The 11,144-nt window shown below is 35.3% G+C and overlaps 1 pseudogene; it reads left to right on the top strand.

Moving 5' to 3' along the window:
• The first annotated feature begins 2,616 nt into the window (after nucleotides 1-2,616).
• LOC149246039 (DNA damage-repair/toleration protein DRT102 pseudogene) lies at nucleotides 2,617-3,993 on the top strand (annotated as a pseudogene).
• The last annotated feature ends 7,151 nt before the right edge of the window (nucleotides 3,994-11,144 follow it).

The following is an 11,144-nucleotide window of genomic DNA, read 5'->3' as shown; positions in this document are numbered from 1 at the left end:
CAGAAATACTTCATTTAGCCTTGCTTTCATAATAGAATAGTTGCAACTTCATTTTCAATTATAGTTTTTCACTTAGTTTAGCTGCAGTTCCATCTTAAGTTGTTCATTAAGTTTTGATTTTGCAATAGATTAGACAGTAGTGGTAATTTTATTTCCATTATTTCATTTTTGGTTTTTCATAGATAGCTGCAATCTCATTTTCTCATTTAAGCTTTGGTTTTGTAATTGAGAAGATAGTAATTTTAAGTCCTTTCAGTTCATGTTTTGGAAACAATCATAATAGCAAGAAGAGAAGCTTTGTTTTCATTTTCTTGTTTAAAACTTTACTTCCAAAACTGGCTTAAAGCACTCTTAGCTCTCATTTCATTTCTCTAGCTTCTTAGCAGCAGTAGATTAAGATTTTGTAGATTACATTGTAGAACATTAGGAATCAAAAGAGAAAAACCCCAAAACAAACATGTTCGCTTTCATCTGTGCTAAAGTAGTTGAACTATTTTACTTATTTTGGTACTTATCACATTGAGAATGTGTTGTAATTTTTATTATCGATGTCGCATCCCCGTGGACTATTTTGTCGGATATTAGATAGATCTTTCTTGTTACATTGGTTGTAATAACTGTCGCACCTCTGTGGACTATTTCGCTTGATTTTGTACGAATTCTTCTTGTTTATGTGTGTCTCTACTAGGGTGGTACTACTACCTCTCTCTTAGAGGCTCACTTCTCCTCCCCATCTGCAGTGAAAGAACTTTGACACACATATGACCGAACACTCACCAGACACACCCCCTTGTTTTTTGAAGGCACATTTCCACTCCTCTCTCTTGTTGATAGTTAGAGCCAAGACATATCTTTAAGATAACCGGCAACCGGGCCATATTCTACATGAAACTCCTATCCCAAACAATGTGAGGTCTAATTGGGACCACATGTCGGGGAAACCCCTTGAATGTTGGCGGGTCCAGCACCATCAACAGGTTCTAATGTTCATACATGATTTTTAGATATTTGTGTGGTGATTTTTAATCTAGAAATAAAATCCTTGAAAATAACTCATACTCACATTAGTAAATGGATAGAAATAAGATGTAAATAAATATATTTATTAGGAGTTACCATTATTTTTGTTTTCCTTCACACTTTTGTAGGAGTAAATCTGTACATGTGTATACAATCACTTAATTTGAATTATTTCCCACCATAATTTAAGCAAGTCTTTGCATAGAAAATGGATAGAAATAAGATGTAAATAAATATATTTATTAGGAGTTACTCACCATTATTTTTGTTTTCCTTCACACTTTTGTAGGAGTAAATCTGTACATATGTATACAATCACTTAATTTGAATTATTTCCGAGTATAATTTAAGCAAGTCTTTGCATAAAAAATGGATAGAAATAAGATGTAAATAAATATATTTATTAGGAGTTACTCATCACCATTATTTTTGTTTCCCTTGACACTTTTGTAGGAGTAAATCTCTATATGTGTATACAATGACTTAATTTATCCACTTCAAATTTCAATTTATTATCTCCCTCGAAATAAGAGTAGAAATGTTGACATACCATCTTTCTTAGATTACACCTAATGTGTACACATCTCACCCACACTGGGGTTGTAGAGCGCCTCTCAATGCAAAAAAAATTATATCAATTCTACATAGAGTAAGAAATAAAACAATGTATATGTGCTTTCTACTTCCTAGTATAACATAATGAAGATGGGTAATTCCTTAAGCCGTAGTCTAACTAGAGTGCTTTTTTGCCCTGAAAATCATTGAAGCCATATTTTGATAAAATCCAGTAGGAATTTTTCTAAATCCAAGTTATAACTATCAAACTTCAATATTTTGGGTGCCTTGGAAGTTTTTGATGGTGCTGAATCCATTTCCACCATCAAAAACATAATTCAAACTCTACTATTGCAAGATTTTTTGAATTTTTTTACTTGGATTCCCGCCACTTTTAGCCATCCGCCCAATTCCTCTGCCTCTGTAAAGGACTCCATTCTTTAATTGCTTCCCATAGAGTTGACTTTTAAAAATTATTAATAAAATAAAAAATATTTCAATAAAACAATTCAAAGTAAAAAAAATCATATATAAATCATATATTTAAAATATTTTAAAATATTATGATAAGGATTGTAATAAAGATATATCGTATTCATTGAAATGGAATATGGAAAACTTTGTGTAAATCTATCTCAATTCCAAATCTATTAGGACGAAAAAAGTCAAAATTTAACGAAAAGTTTGCCAAAAAAAATGATCCTCGGTGTAATGTGTGTATGGTTGTTGAAATGTGTAATATATGGTGGTTGAAATGCGAGAGAAATGTGTTATCTCATTCCCGACCAACATGGAGTTGACATGCGCTATATTAATTATTTCATTCGTCACCAACCTGAGTTGACCTGCGATGCATTAAAACGAATGTAGGTAGATTCATTTTAATTTACATTTACATTTAAAAGTGCAGATTGGATTCTGACAAGGAGTACCTTAACTCCTTCCTAAGAAATGGGCGATGGAGACGCTCCAGTTCGTTCGCTGTTGATGCCACCTTGTGATTAGCAGTACGCCGTGGTAAAGAGGTTACAAACCCCACATACCCAAAACCACCACGTGGATGTGGCTCAAGGGCAAGTCCAGGTGCATTGAAGAAGAAGCTTCCGTTCCCTTTTAAGTTGGACCGACCGACCCTCTCTCCATCCATTCCACTGCATTATTTCCAAGCTCTCGAAGCAGTCATTCACGGTCCAGAAAAATGGGAAACATCAGTGACATGAAGCCTCTCAAGTTCATCGCAGGAGCTGACAGCTTCGGCTGCGCGCTCAAGGATTCCCTCGTCCAACACCTCCAATCAAAGGGCATCGAGGTCCAGGACCTCGGCACCAACAAGTATTACAACGTCGGGGCAGAAGTTGGCAGAAAAGTGAGCGAAGCACAACAAAAAGAAAACGCCCAATGGGAGATCAGGGGACTGGTAGTCTGCGGAACGGGGATGGGGGTCTCGATTTTCGCCAACAAGTTCCCAGGCGTCTATTCTGTCACCTGCGCCTCTGTGGAGGATGCCCAGGACTGCAGATCGATCAATAACTCGAACGTGATAGCAGTTGGAGGAATGCACACAACCCCTGAAGAGGGCAATAAGATTCTCGACGCATGGCTCGAAACCCCTTTCAAGGCGCCCTGCCCTGCAAGCGAGGGGAAGCCATGGCCACCTGAGACTGCCGATTTCCTAGAAAATTCGTTGCAGGAAATTCCCAGAATACCCCTACTTGAAAATCCCCAATCTGAATCCTCCTGCGTTCTCTGTTCACGAGGCAAAGACAGGAAATTCAATGATGTGGAGATCGTGCCCGGGGCATCCATGAGCATCGTGAGAGCAAGCCCCACTGCCGCTCTTGTGAAATTCAAGGCCGGAAGCATCGAGCCGGCCCATCACCATACCTATGGCCATGATCTTTTTGTGGTGTCTGGGTCGAAGAGGGTGTGGAATCTCACCAAGAACCAGAGCTTCACTTTGGGCCCCGGGGATTATCTCTATACTCCTGCGCCTGATGTGCACAGGGTCAAGTATTTTACTGATACGCTTTTTTTTATCAGATGGGATGGGGATTGTGATATATTTCCGGATGAGGATTTGGCCACAGCAACCGAACAGATTAAGGCGAGTTCAGATCTTTTTCCTCAGTTAGGATGGGCAGTGGGATATAAGAAATAGGTGTTTTTGCGTGTGCGTGAACCTAATATTCAGTGTGCGCGTGGAACTTCATATGCGTGGTCCTGTTAATTTTTATGTGCCATGTATGGCGGTAAACTAATTATTATTAACTTAAGTTAACCTCCCGGACAATAAGTTGATTTTGTTTTATTACTCTGGGGAAGGTTTCTGGATATTCTTATGTAAGAGTGGATTGCGTATTGTATTTCCTGAAATGACGCTGTCTAGGCTTTTCTGGTTTATTTGGAAGGGTGGATTGTGTTCCTCGAATTATGTTGAGGACTTTTTTGGTATATATAATTAAATTATATTTTCAAAGTTTGCCTAATGAGTTTGCAAGCTCAATGCCCATTGTGACAATTTCTTTTCCAAATAATTAGATTATTTTTATCAAAATTAATGCTTTTTAGATAAACATGATTGATCCTATTCCTTGAATTTTATAATGAAAAGTTTAAAAAAAAAAATCGAAAAGTTATAAAAAAATATAATTTATTTTCTTTGGATGGATTTTTTCCCAATAAAGATAATTAGGTTATTTCTATAATGGGTATGTATTTATTTATTTTAGATAAATATAATTGATCTTAATTTTTGAATTTTATAATGAAAGGTTATAAAAAAATATAATTAATTTTAATTAGTGAAAGTTTAAAAAATAGTTTAATTTGGTATAGGGAAAAAGATTTATATTGAAGTTGATTAATTTGATTTCTAAAATAACTTTAATTTGATTTCTAAAATATTATTTTTAGATGAAATGGTGGATAATTTTTTATGCAATTCTAAAATCTTATTATATTTTGAAAAAAATTTGAAGAAATGTTTTTTATATATAATAAAAAGATAAATGAAACGAAATTAAATGTAATATTCTTTAAATTAAAAATAAATTGAAAAAATAAAATTATGAATTTTATAAAAATACAAACTGATTTATACATATAATTAGATTTAACCAAACTATTTCTTATCCTCTAGATTAATTTGACTAATATAACATAGGAACAAATAAAAACCACTAATTTAATATAGGAACAAATAAAAACCTTAAATCATATTATTCAAAGTCTCAATTTTATATTGAAGTTGATTAATTTAATTGGATTAATATTAATATATGAGATTTATCTATTTACTTATTTTTTATATTGAAATTGATTAAATTGATTTATAAAATATTATATTAAAGTTGATCAGTAAATACTTTTCATGAAATCCTAAAATTTTAGGATATTTTAGAAAATAAAATTTTCCATATATAATGAAAAGATAAATGAAACGAAATTAAGTTAAATGTGATATTCTCTAAATAAAAAAAAAACAAGAATAATGAAAAGATAAAAAAATAAATAAAAGAATATTGTAAATATTTTAGTATTCAATTCATGGTTGCCAACTGATTTAAAACATTGGTTTCCCCGAAAAAAACTACCTATCATATAATGATTAGATTTTTTTCAGGTTATATTCTCAGTTAACAACAATTTTACCACTTCATGCATTTATACACTTTAGGCCAGAGAACCAGGGCGGGCCTTCCCCATGACCTGCTCACGTTCTTGGTCCCGTCGGTCTAAGTACAGTACAATCTCAGATTGCTGGGCTTCCCGGTTGGCTGAAGAATCAATTCTAAACAAAGTAAAACCTATCAGTTCTATGTTTCTTTTGTAGATTTTCCTTTTATTCAATCATGATTTTCCTAACCTTTTTCGTTAAAAAGATTAACTGAACTTCAACCGTAACTCAACAATTCTCAGTGAGGTAACTTAGGAAATGGGTGTTTGATGTTATGTTACAAAGAAATAACAAATGATTAAGTTACTAGGGTAAAGTAGACAACAATGTAGCTGCCTTAGATGGGTAAAAAATAAAAGGTCATCCTAAACTCTACTCATGCATGACTAATGCATATGCGACAATTGAAGTAATATAAAAATTTAATGGTGCTACCTAATATGGTAATGCGCCAACTATACTCCATAAAAAAAGAGAGAGCAATAAATGGTTTTTGAAATATTATTGTGAAAATAATGCGGGAGAGGGAGCAATAAATGGTTTTTGAAATATTATTGTGAAAATAATGCGGGATTTGGAATCTATAGCAGGACTACATAGTAAGGTTATTTTTGGAGAAGTGAATCATTATTGTTGTTAAGTTTACAATGATGCATTTAACTTTTATTTTCGAAAAAGTGAATTATTATTGTTGTTAAGTTTACAATGATGCAGCCAACTGTATTGAGTGTAGATTGCTAACCCTTGTTGGGTTGTGATACCTACTGATAACTTTTACAAGGTATATAAGTAGAAATTGAAAGTGTCTATGCTAAAGTTTGAAATTATATATAAATACATTTTAAAAGAATTGACAAAAAAACACTAATGACACTCATAATGGTTGTGGATGTAGGTCGAGCTGGACACATTAGTATTCCTAATTTAGTCTTTGGGTAGAAGCAAACAGTTACCCATGTTAAGTGTAGTACCTAGGTTAAGTGCAATGAAAGTACTTTTGCTAGAAGAAATTACCTGGGAAGATGACAATTTCTAGCCATTTTCTAGAGCTTAGAAACACTGAGGATGATTAAGTGCAGTGGAAGTATTTTGAAGAGATTACTTGGGAAGATGACACTTTCTAGCCATTTTCTAGGGCTAAGAAACACTGAGGATGATGTTTTGCTCAAGGGGGAAAGATGTAACACCTCTATATGACTAGGTAACACTTTTCGTGTCGGGTTGATCATTTTCTTCCTCCTCTTCATATTCTATGTAAAATAATTTCTTCTCAGCACACTTATGACCTTTAGTGCATTTTCTATCACAATTGTAACAAAGCCATTTTTCTCTTTTTTCTTCCAATTGTTGTGGTGTAACCCTTGTAGGTTGTGGAAGGCTAGGAGAAACAACACTTCCATCTTTATAGTTGTGAGGGGTATGCTTCCTGGTTTCCATAATTTTGCTTTCCACTATGTCACAAAGCCCTTTTACTCTTTCCAATTGTTGTGGTGTTGCTCTTTGTATCCTCATAATGTGATATCATTTCCTCCGTGAAAATTGACCACGTAACAAGTTGTTTACGAGAACAAAGTCCTTCATACCATAAAAATTGATCCAATTCTAAATATGAAGATGCAATACATACCTTTTGTAACAGTGTTACACCATGTAGATCAAAATATTGGTCCATATAAAGTATCCAATTTACCGGATCCTTGCCATCAAACTTCCTCATCTTGTTTTTTCTTGATTTTAGGAGCTCGATCTTGAAATGACTGTAACTCTGTACTTTCGGATCTTTAAGTTCTGAAATTGCAACCTGTAGTAGCCCTCTGTGTCCTCTTTCCAATGCCACCAGTCTGATCCAAATTGGATTATCCAATAAAGAGTTATGCACAATCTCCCAAGATGACCTGATTATAGACCTTTCCAGAAGAGCGAACTTGTATGAAGTGCCACGTGTCACTGTTTTGACCTTTGGCACTGAAAAATATATACAAGAAACTACAGTCCGTCATCTTTTTGTACCTTCTTACAAAATTTCAATCCGATCCTCAGAGAGAAATTTATGATGATTTTCCCCAGGTCACCTGTTTGGAATGTAATTCAGGAGTCTGCAAAAAGACCAACTTCCTCAGATCATATCTCCGCAAATATAGTGTGAAAAGATCTGAAATTTGGATCCGAGATTCAACGCGATTTCTTCTCAAATGGGTTTTTTTTTTAGCTTCTGAAATATTACAGAAAAAAAGTTATAGCGAAAATTCCACGATGACTTGTTTGGAGCAGCGAAACCCTAGAATCCAAAGCTTTGATACCAAATGCTATGAAACCAGCTCAAGAAAAAGATAGAAAAGATAGATCAATGCCTTAGAATTTAGCCTCTTCGAGGGGGAAACCTCCTTTACATTACATAAATGAGAAATTGTTGGGTCCCTATAATACTAGTGATTACCCCATTACTATTGTAGTTATACCCCTTATTTATATTGTTGTGCCCCTAATACCCCCATATTGTTATTTATGTGCCCCATAGAATCCCTCTATTGTTATTTTTGTGGCTTTATATTATTATTGTTAGGTCGGCTAGATTATATTGTGACTCCTTAGACTTCTATATATAGAAAGGAGGTTTTGTCATTTGTATCATCCAAGAATTGTTCATTTATGTAATGTAAAGGAGGTTGCCCCCTCGAAGAGGCTGAATTCTAAGGCGTTGATCGTTCTTTTCTATCTTTTCTTGAGCTGGTTTCATAACATTTGGTATCAGAGCTTTAGATTCTAGGGTTTCGCTGCTCCAAACAGGTCATCGTGGAATTTTCGCTATAACTTTTTTTTCTGTGACGTTTCAGAAGTCGCAAAAAAAACCCATTTGAGAAGAAATCGCGTTGAACCTTGGGTCCGAATTTCAGAGCTTTTCGCGCGCTATTTGCGGAGATATGATCTGAGGAAGTTGGTCTTTTTGCAGACTCCTGAATTACATTTAAAACAGGTGACCTGGGGAAAATCGTCATAACTTTCTCTCTGGGGATCAGATTGAAATTTCATAAGAAGGTACAGAAAGAGGACGGACTGTAGTTTCTTGTGTGTGTGTTTCAGATTCAAAGGTTGAAACAGTGACTCGTGGCACGTTGTACAAGTTCGCTCTACTGAACCAGTCTAAAAGCAAGTCACTGTGGGAGATTTCACATAACTCTTCCTTGGAGAATCCAATTTGGCTCAGATTTGTGGCATTGGAAAGAGGACACAGAAGGCTACTACAGGTAGCAATTTCAGAACGCGATAATCCGAAATTACAGAGATACATCAGATTCAATATCAGGCTTCTATAAAGTAAAAAAAGGTGTGTAGTTTTTTTTTTTAAATTTTTGTGTAAGCTTGGTTTAAAAGAATTCAAAGGGCATAGTAAAGCATTATTATCGGTAACTGATGCCCCGAGGAAAGAAAATGCAAACACCTAGTAAGGAACCTGAAAGCTCTAGCATGACTCATGAAGAAGAGGAAGAAATGCTACATGATATATCAAAATTACAAGAACAAGTGCAACAAATGTCACGCTCACAAAAGCTAACAGAAGCTAAGATAAGTGACGTGGAATCTAAGATAAATGGATTGGAATCTAAGATAAAGGGCATGGAAGCTAAGATGGAGGATTCGATAGCAGATTTGAAGATAGATTTGAAGACAGACATGGAAGAATTGAAGAAGTTGCTACAAGAAAAGGTCACTAATGGTGAAAAGGTAGTAAAGGAAACTCATGATGAGAACAAAAGAAATGTTAATCATGATTCCATAGACGCTAATGTTGGATCGAAGAATCACCATATTCCAAAAATCGATATGAGGAAGTTTGATGGCAAGGATCCCGCCACATGGATATTACAGATGGAGCAATTCTTCGATCTCAATAATGTGCAAAACGCACAAAAGGTACGTATGGCAACTGTATATTTGGAACCAAATCAGTTTGTATGGTATCAATGGCTTTTCTCTCGTAAACAATTTATCACTTGGGCAATTTTTACGGAAGAATTGATAGCACATTATGAAGATACAAAAAGCAACACTTTTTTTAGCCAATTGATAAGTCTCAAACAAAAGGGTTCAGTAATGGAGCACATTGAGGAGTTCCAAAAATTGAACATAAGGGTAAAAGATATTCCAGAGGAGCATAGGATTGATGTGTTCATAGGGTCTTTAAAGGATAATATCCAACATGATGTTCGCCTTTGGGAACCTGATTCATTAGAGAAGGCATTCAGGTTAGCAAGAAAAATGGAAAGCAAAATTATGGCAACCAGGAAGCATACCACTCACAACTATAAAGACGGAAGTGTTGTTGCCCCTAGTCTTCCACAACCTATAAGGTTGACACCACAACAATTGGAAGAAAAAAGAGCAAAAGGGCTTTGTTACAGTTGTGATAGCAAATACACTAAAGGTCATAAGTGTGCTGAGAAGAAATTATTCTACATAGATTGTGAAGAGGAAGAAGAAAAGGAGCAAGAAAGGTCAAAAGAAGAATATATATTCCAGGAACAAAGCCTAGATGAAGAACAAATAAATCCGACCATATCTTGTAATGCATTGGCGGGAATTACCACTCCTCAAACCATCAAGATAGAAGGACAAATCAAGAAGAAAAAGGTAATAGTGTTGATTGATTCAGGAAGCACCCACAATTTTATTCATTGTAGGGTAGCAAAAGAATTGAATTGCTTCCTATATCCAGCACCAGAGTGTCAAGTGATGATTGCAAATGGAGGAACAATAAATTGCTCTGGAAAGTGCCATAATATCAAGCTATCCATGGGAGAATATGTATTGACTAGCCCAATGCTTTCCATTCCAATGGGAGGTGCTGATGTTGTACTAGGAGTCCAATGGCTACAATCCTTGGGTACAATAGCTTTTAATTTTCAAGAACTTTTCATCAAATTTTCTATGGAAGGAAAGGAAGTTGAATTAAGGGGTATTGCAGGGAAACCAGGAAAGATAATCAGCTCTAATGGCATGACAAAGCTTCTAAAAAAGGAGCAAAGAGGTGTAATTGCACAATTATGTTCGCTAGATGTTTCCACATTGGAATCATCTATTTCTCCAGATCTCCAAAAAGTCTTGGACAATCATTCCAAGGTATTTGAGACTCCCAAAGGTCTCCCACCTATGCGTGATCATGATCATGCTATTCATCTGATTCCAGGAAGTGTTCCTCCAAACATCAGGCCGTACAGATATCCCTATGTCCAAAAAAGTGAAATTGAACGTATGGTTGCAGAAATGCTAGAGGCTGGTATAATTCAACCGAGTCAAAGTTCTTTCTCAGCTCCAGTAGTATTGGTGCACAAGAAGGATGGATCATGGCGCATGTGTCCGGATTATAGGGAGCTCAACAAGCTCACTATTAAAGATAAGTTCCCCATTCCTGTTATTGATGAATTACTGGATGAATTGCATGGATCAATTTACTTCACCAAGTTGGATCTTCGTTCAGGATATCATCAAATCAGAATGAAGATTGAAGACATTCCGAAAACAGCATTTAGAACTCATGAGGGTCATTATGAATTTTTGGTCATGCCTTTTGGCCTTACCAATGCACCTTCAACATTTCAAGGTTTGATGAATTCAATTTTCAAACCATTCCTTAGAAAATTTGTGTTAGTATTTTTTGATGATATACTAATCTACAGCAAGTCTTGGAAGGATCATGTTGAACATGTTGACAGGGTGCTACAACTATTGGAGGAGAAACAATTATATGCAAAAAGATCCAAATGTTTCTTTGGAGTCCAGGAGGTGGAATATTTGGGTCATATTGTATCTCATGAAGGAGTTAAGGTAGACCCTAGCAAAATTAAAGCCATTAAGGAATGGAAAATCCCCACATCCATAAAGCATCTGCGAGGAT

The sequence above is a fragment of the Pinus tabuliformis genome, chromosome 7 (assembly GCF_031772625.1).
Source record: "Pinus tabuliformis cultivar Carrire ecotype Pingquan chromosome 7, CPIR1, whole genome shotgun sequence".
NCBI lineage: Eukaryota > Viridiplantae > Streptophyta > Pinopsida > Pinales > Pinaceae > Pinus > Pinus tabuliformis.
Note: the sequence above shows the minus strand (reverse complement) of the source record. Positions and strands in the feature narration are given on the sequence as shown.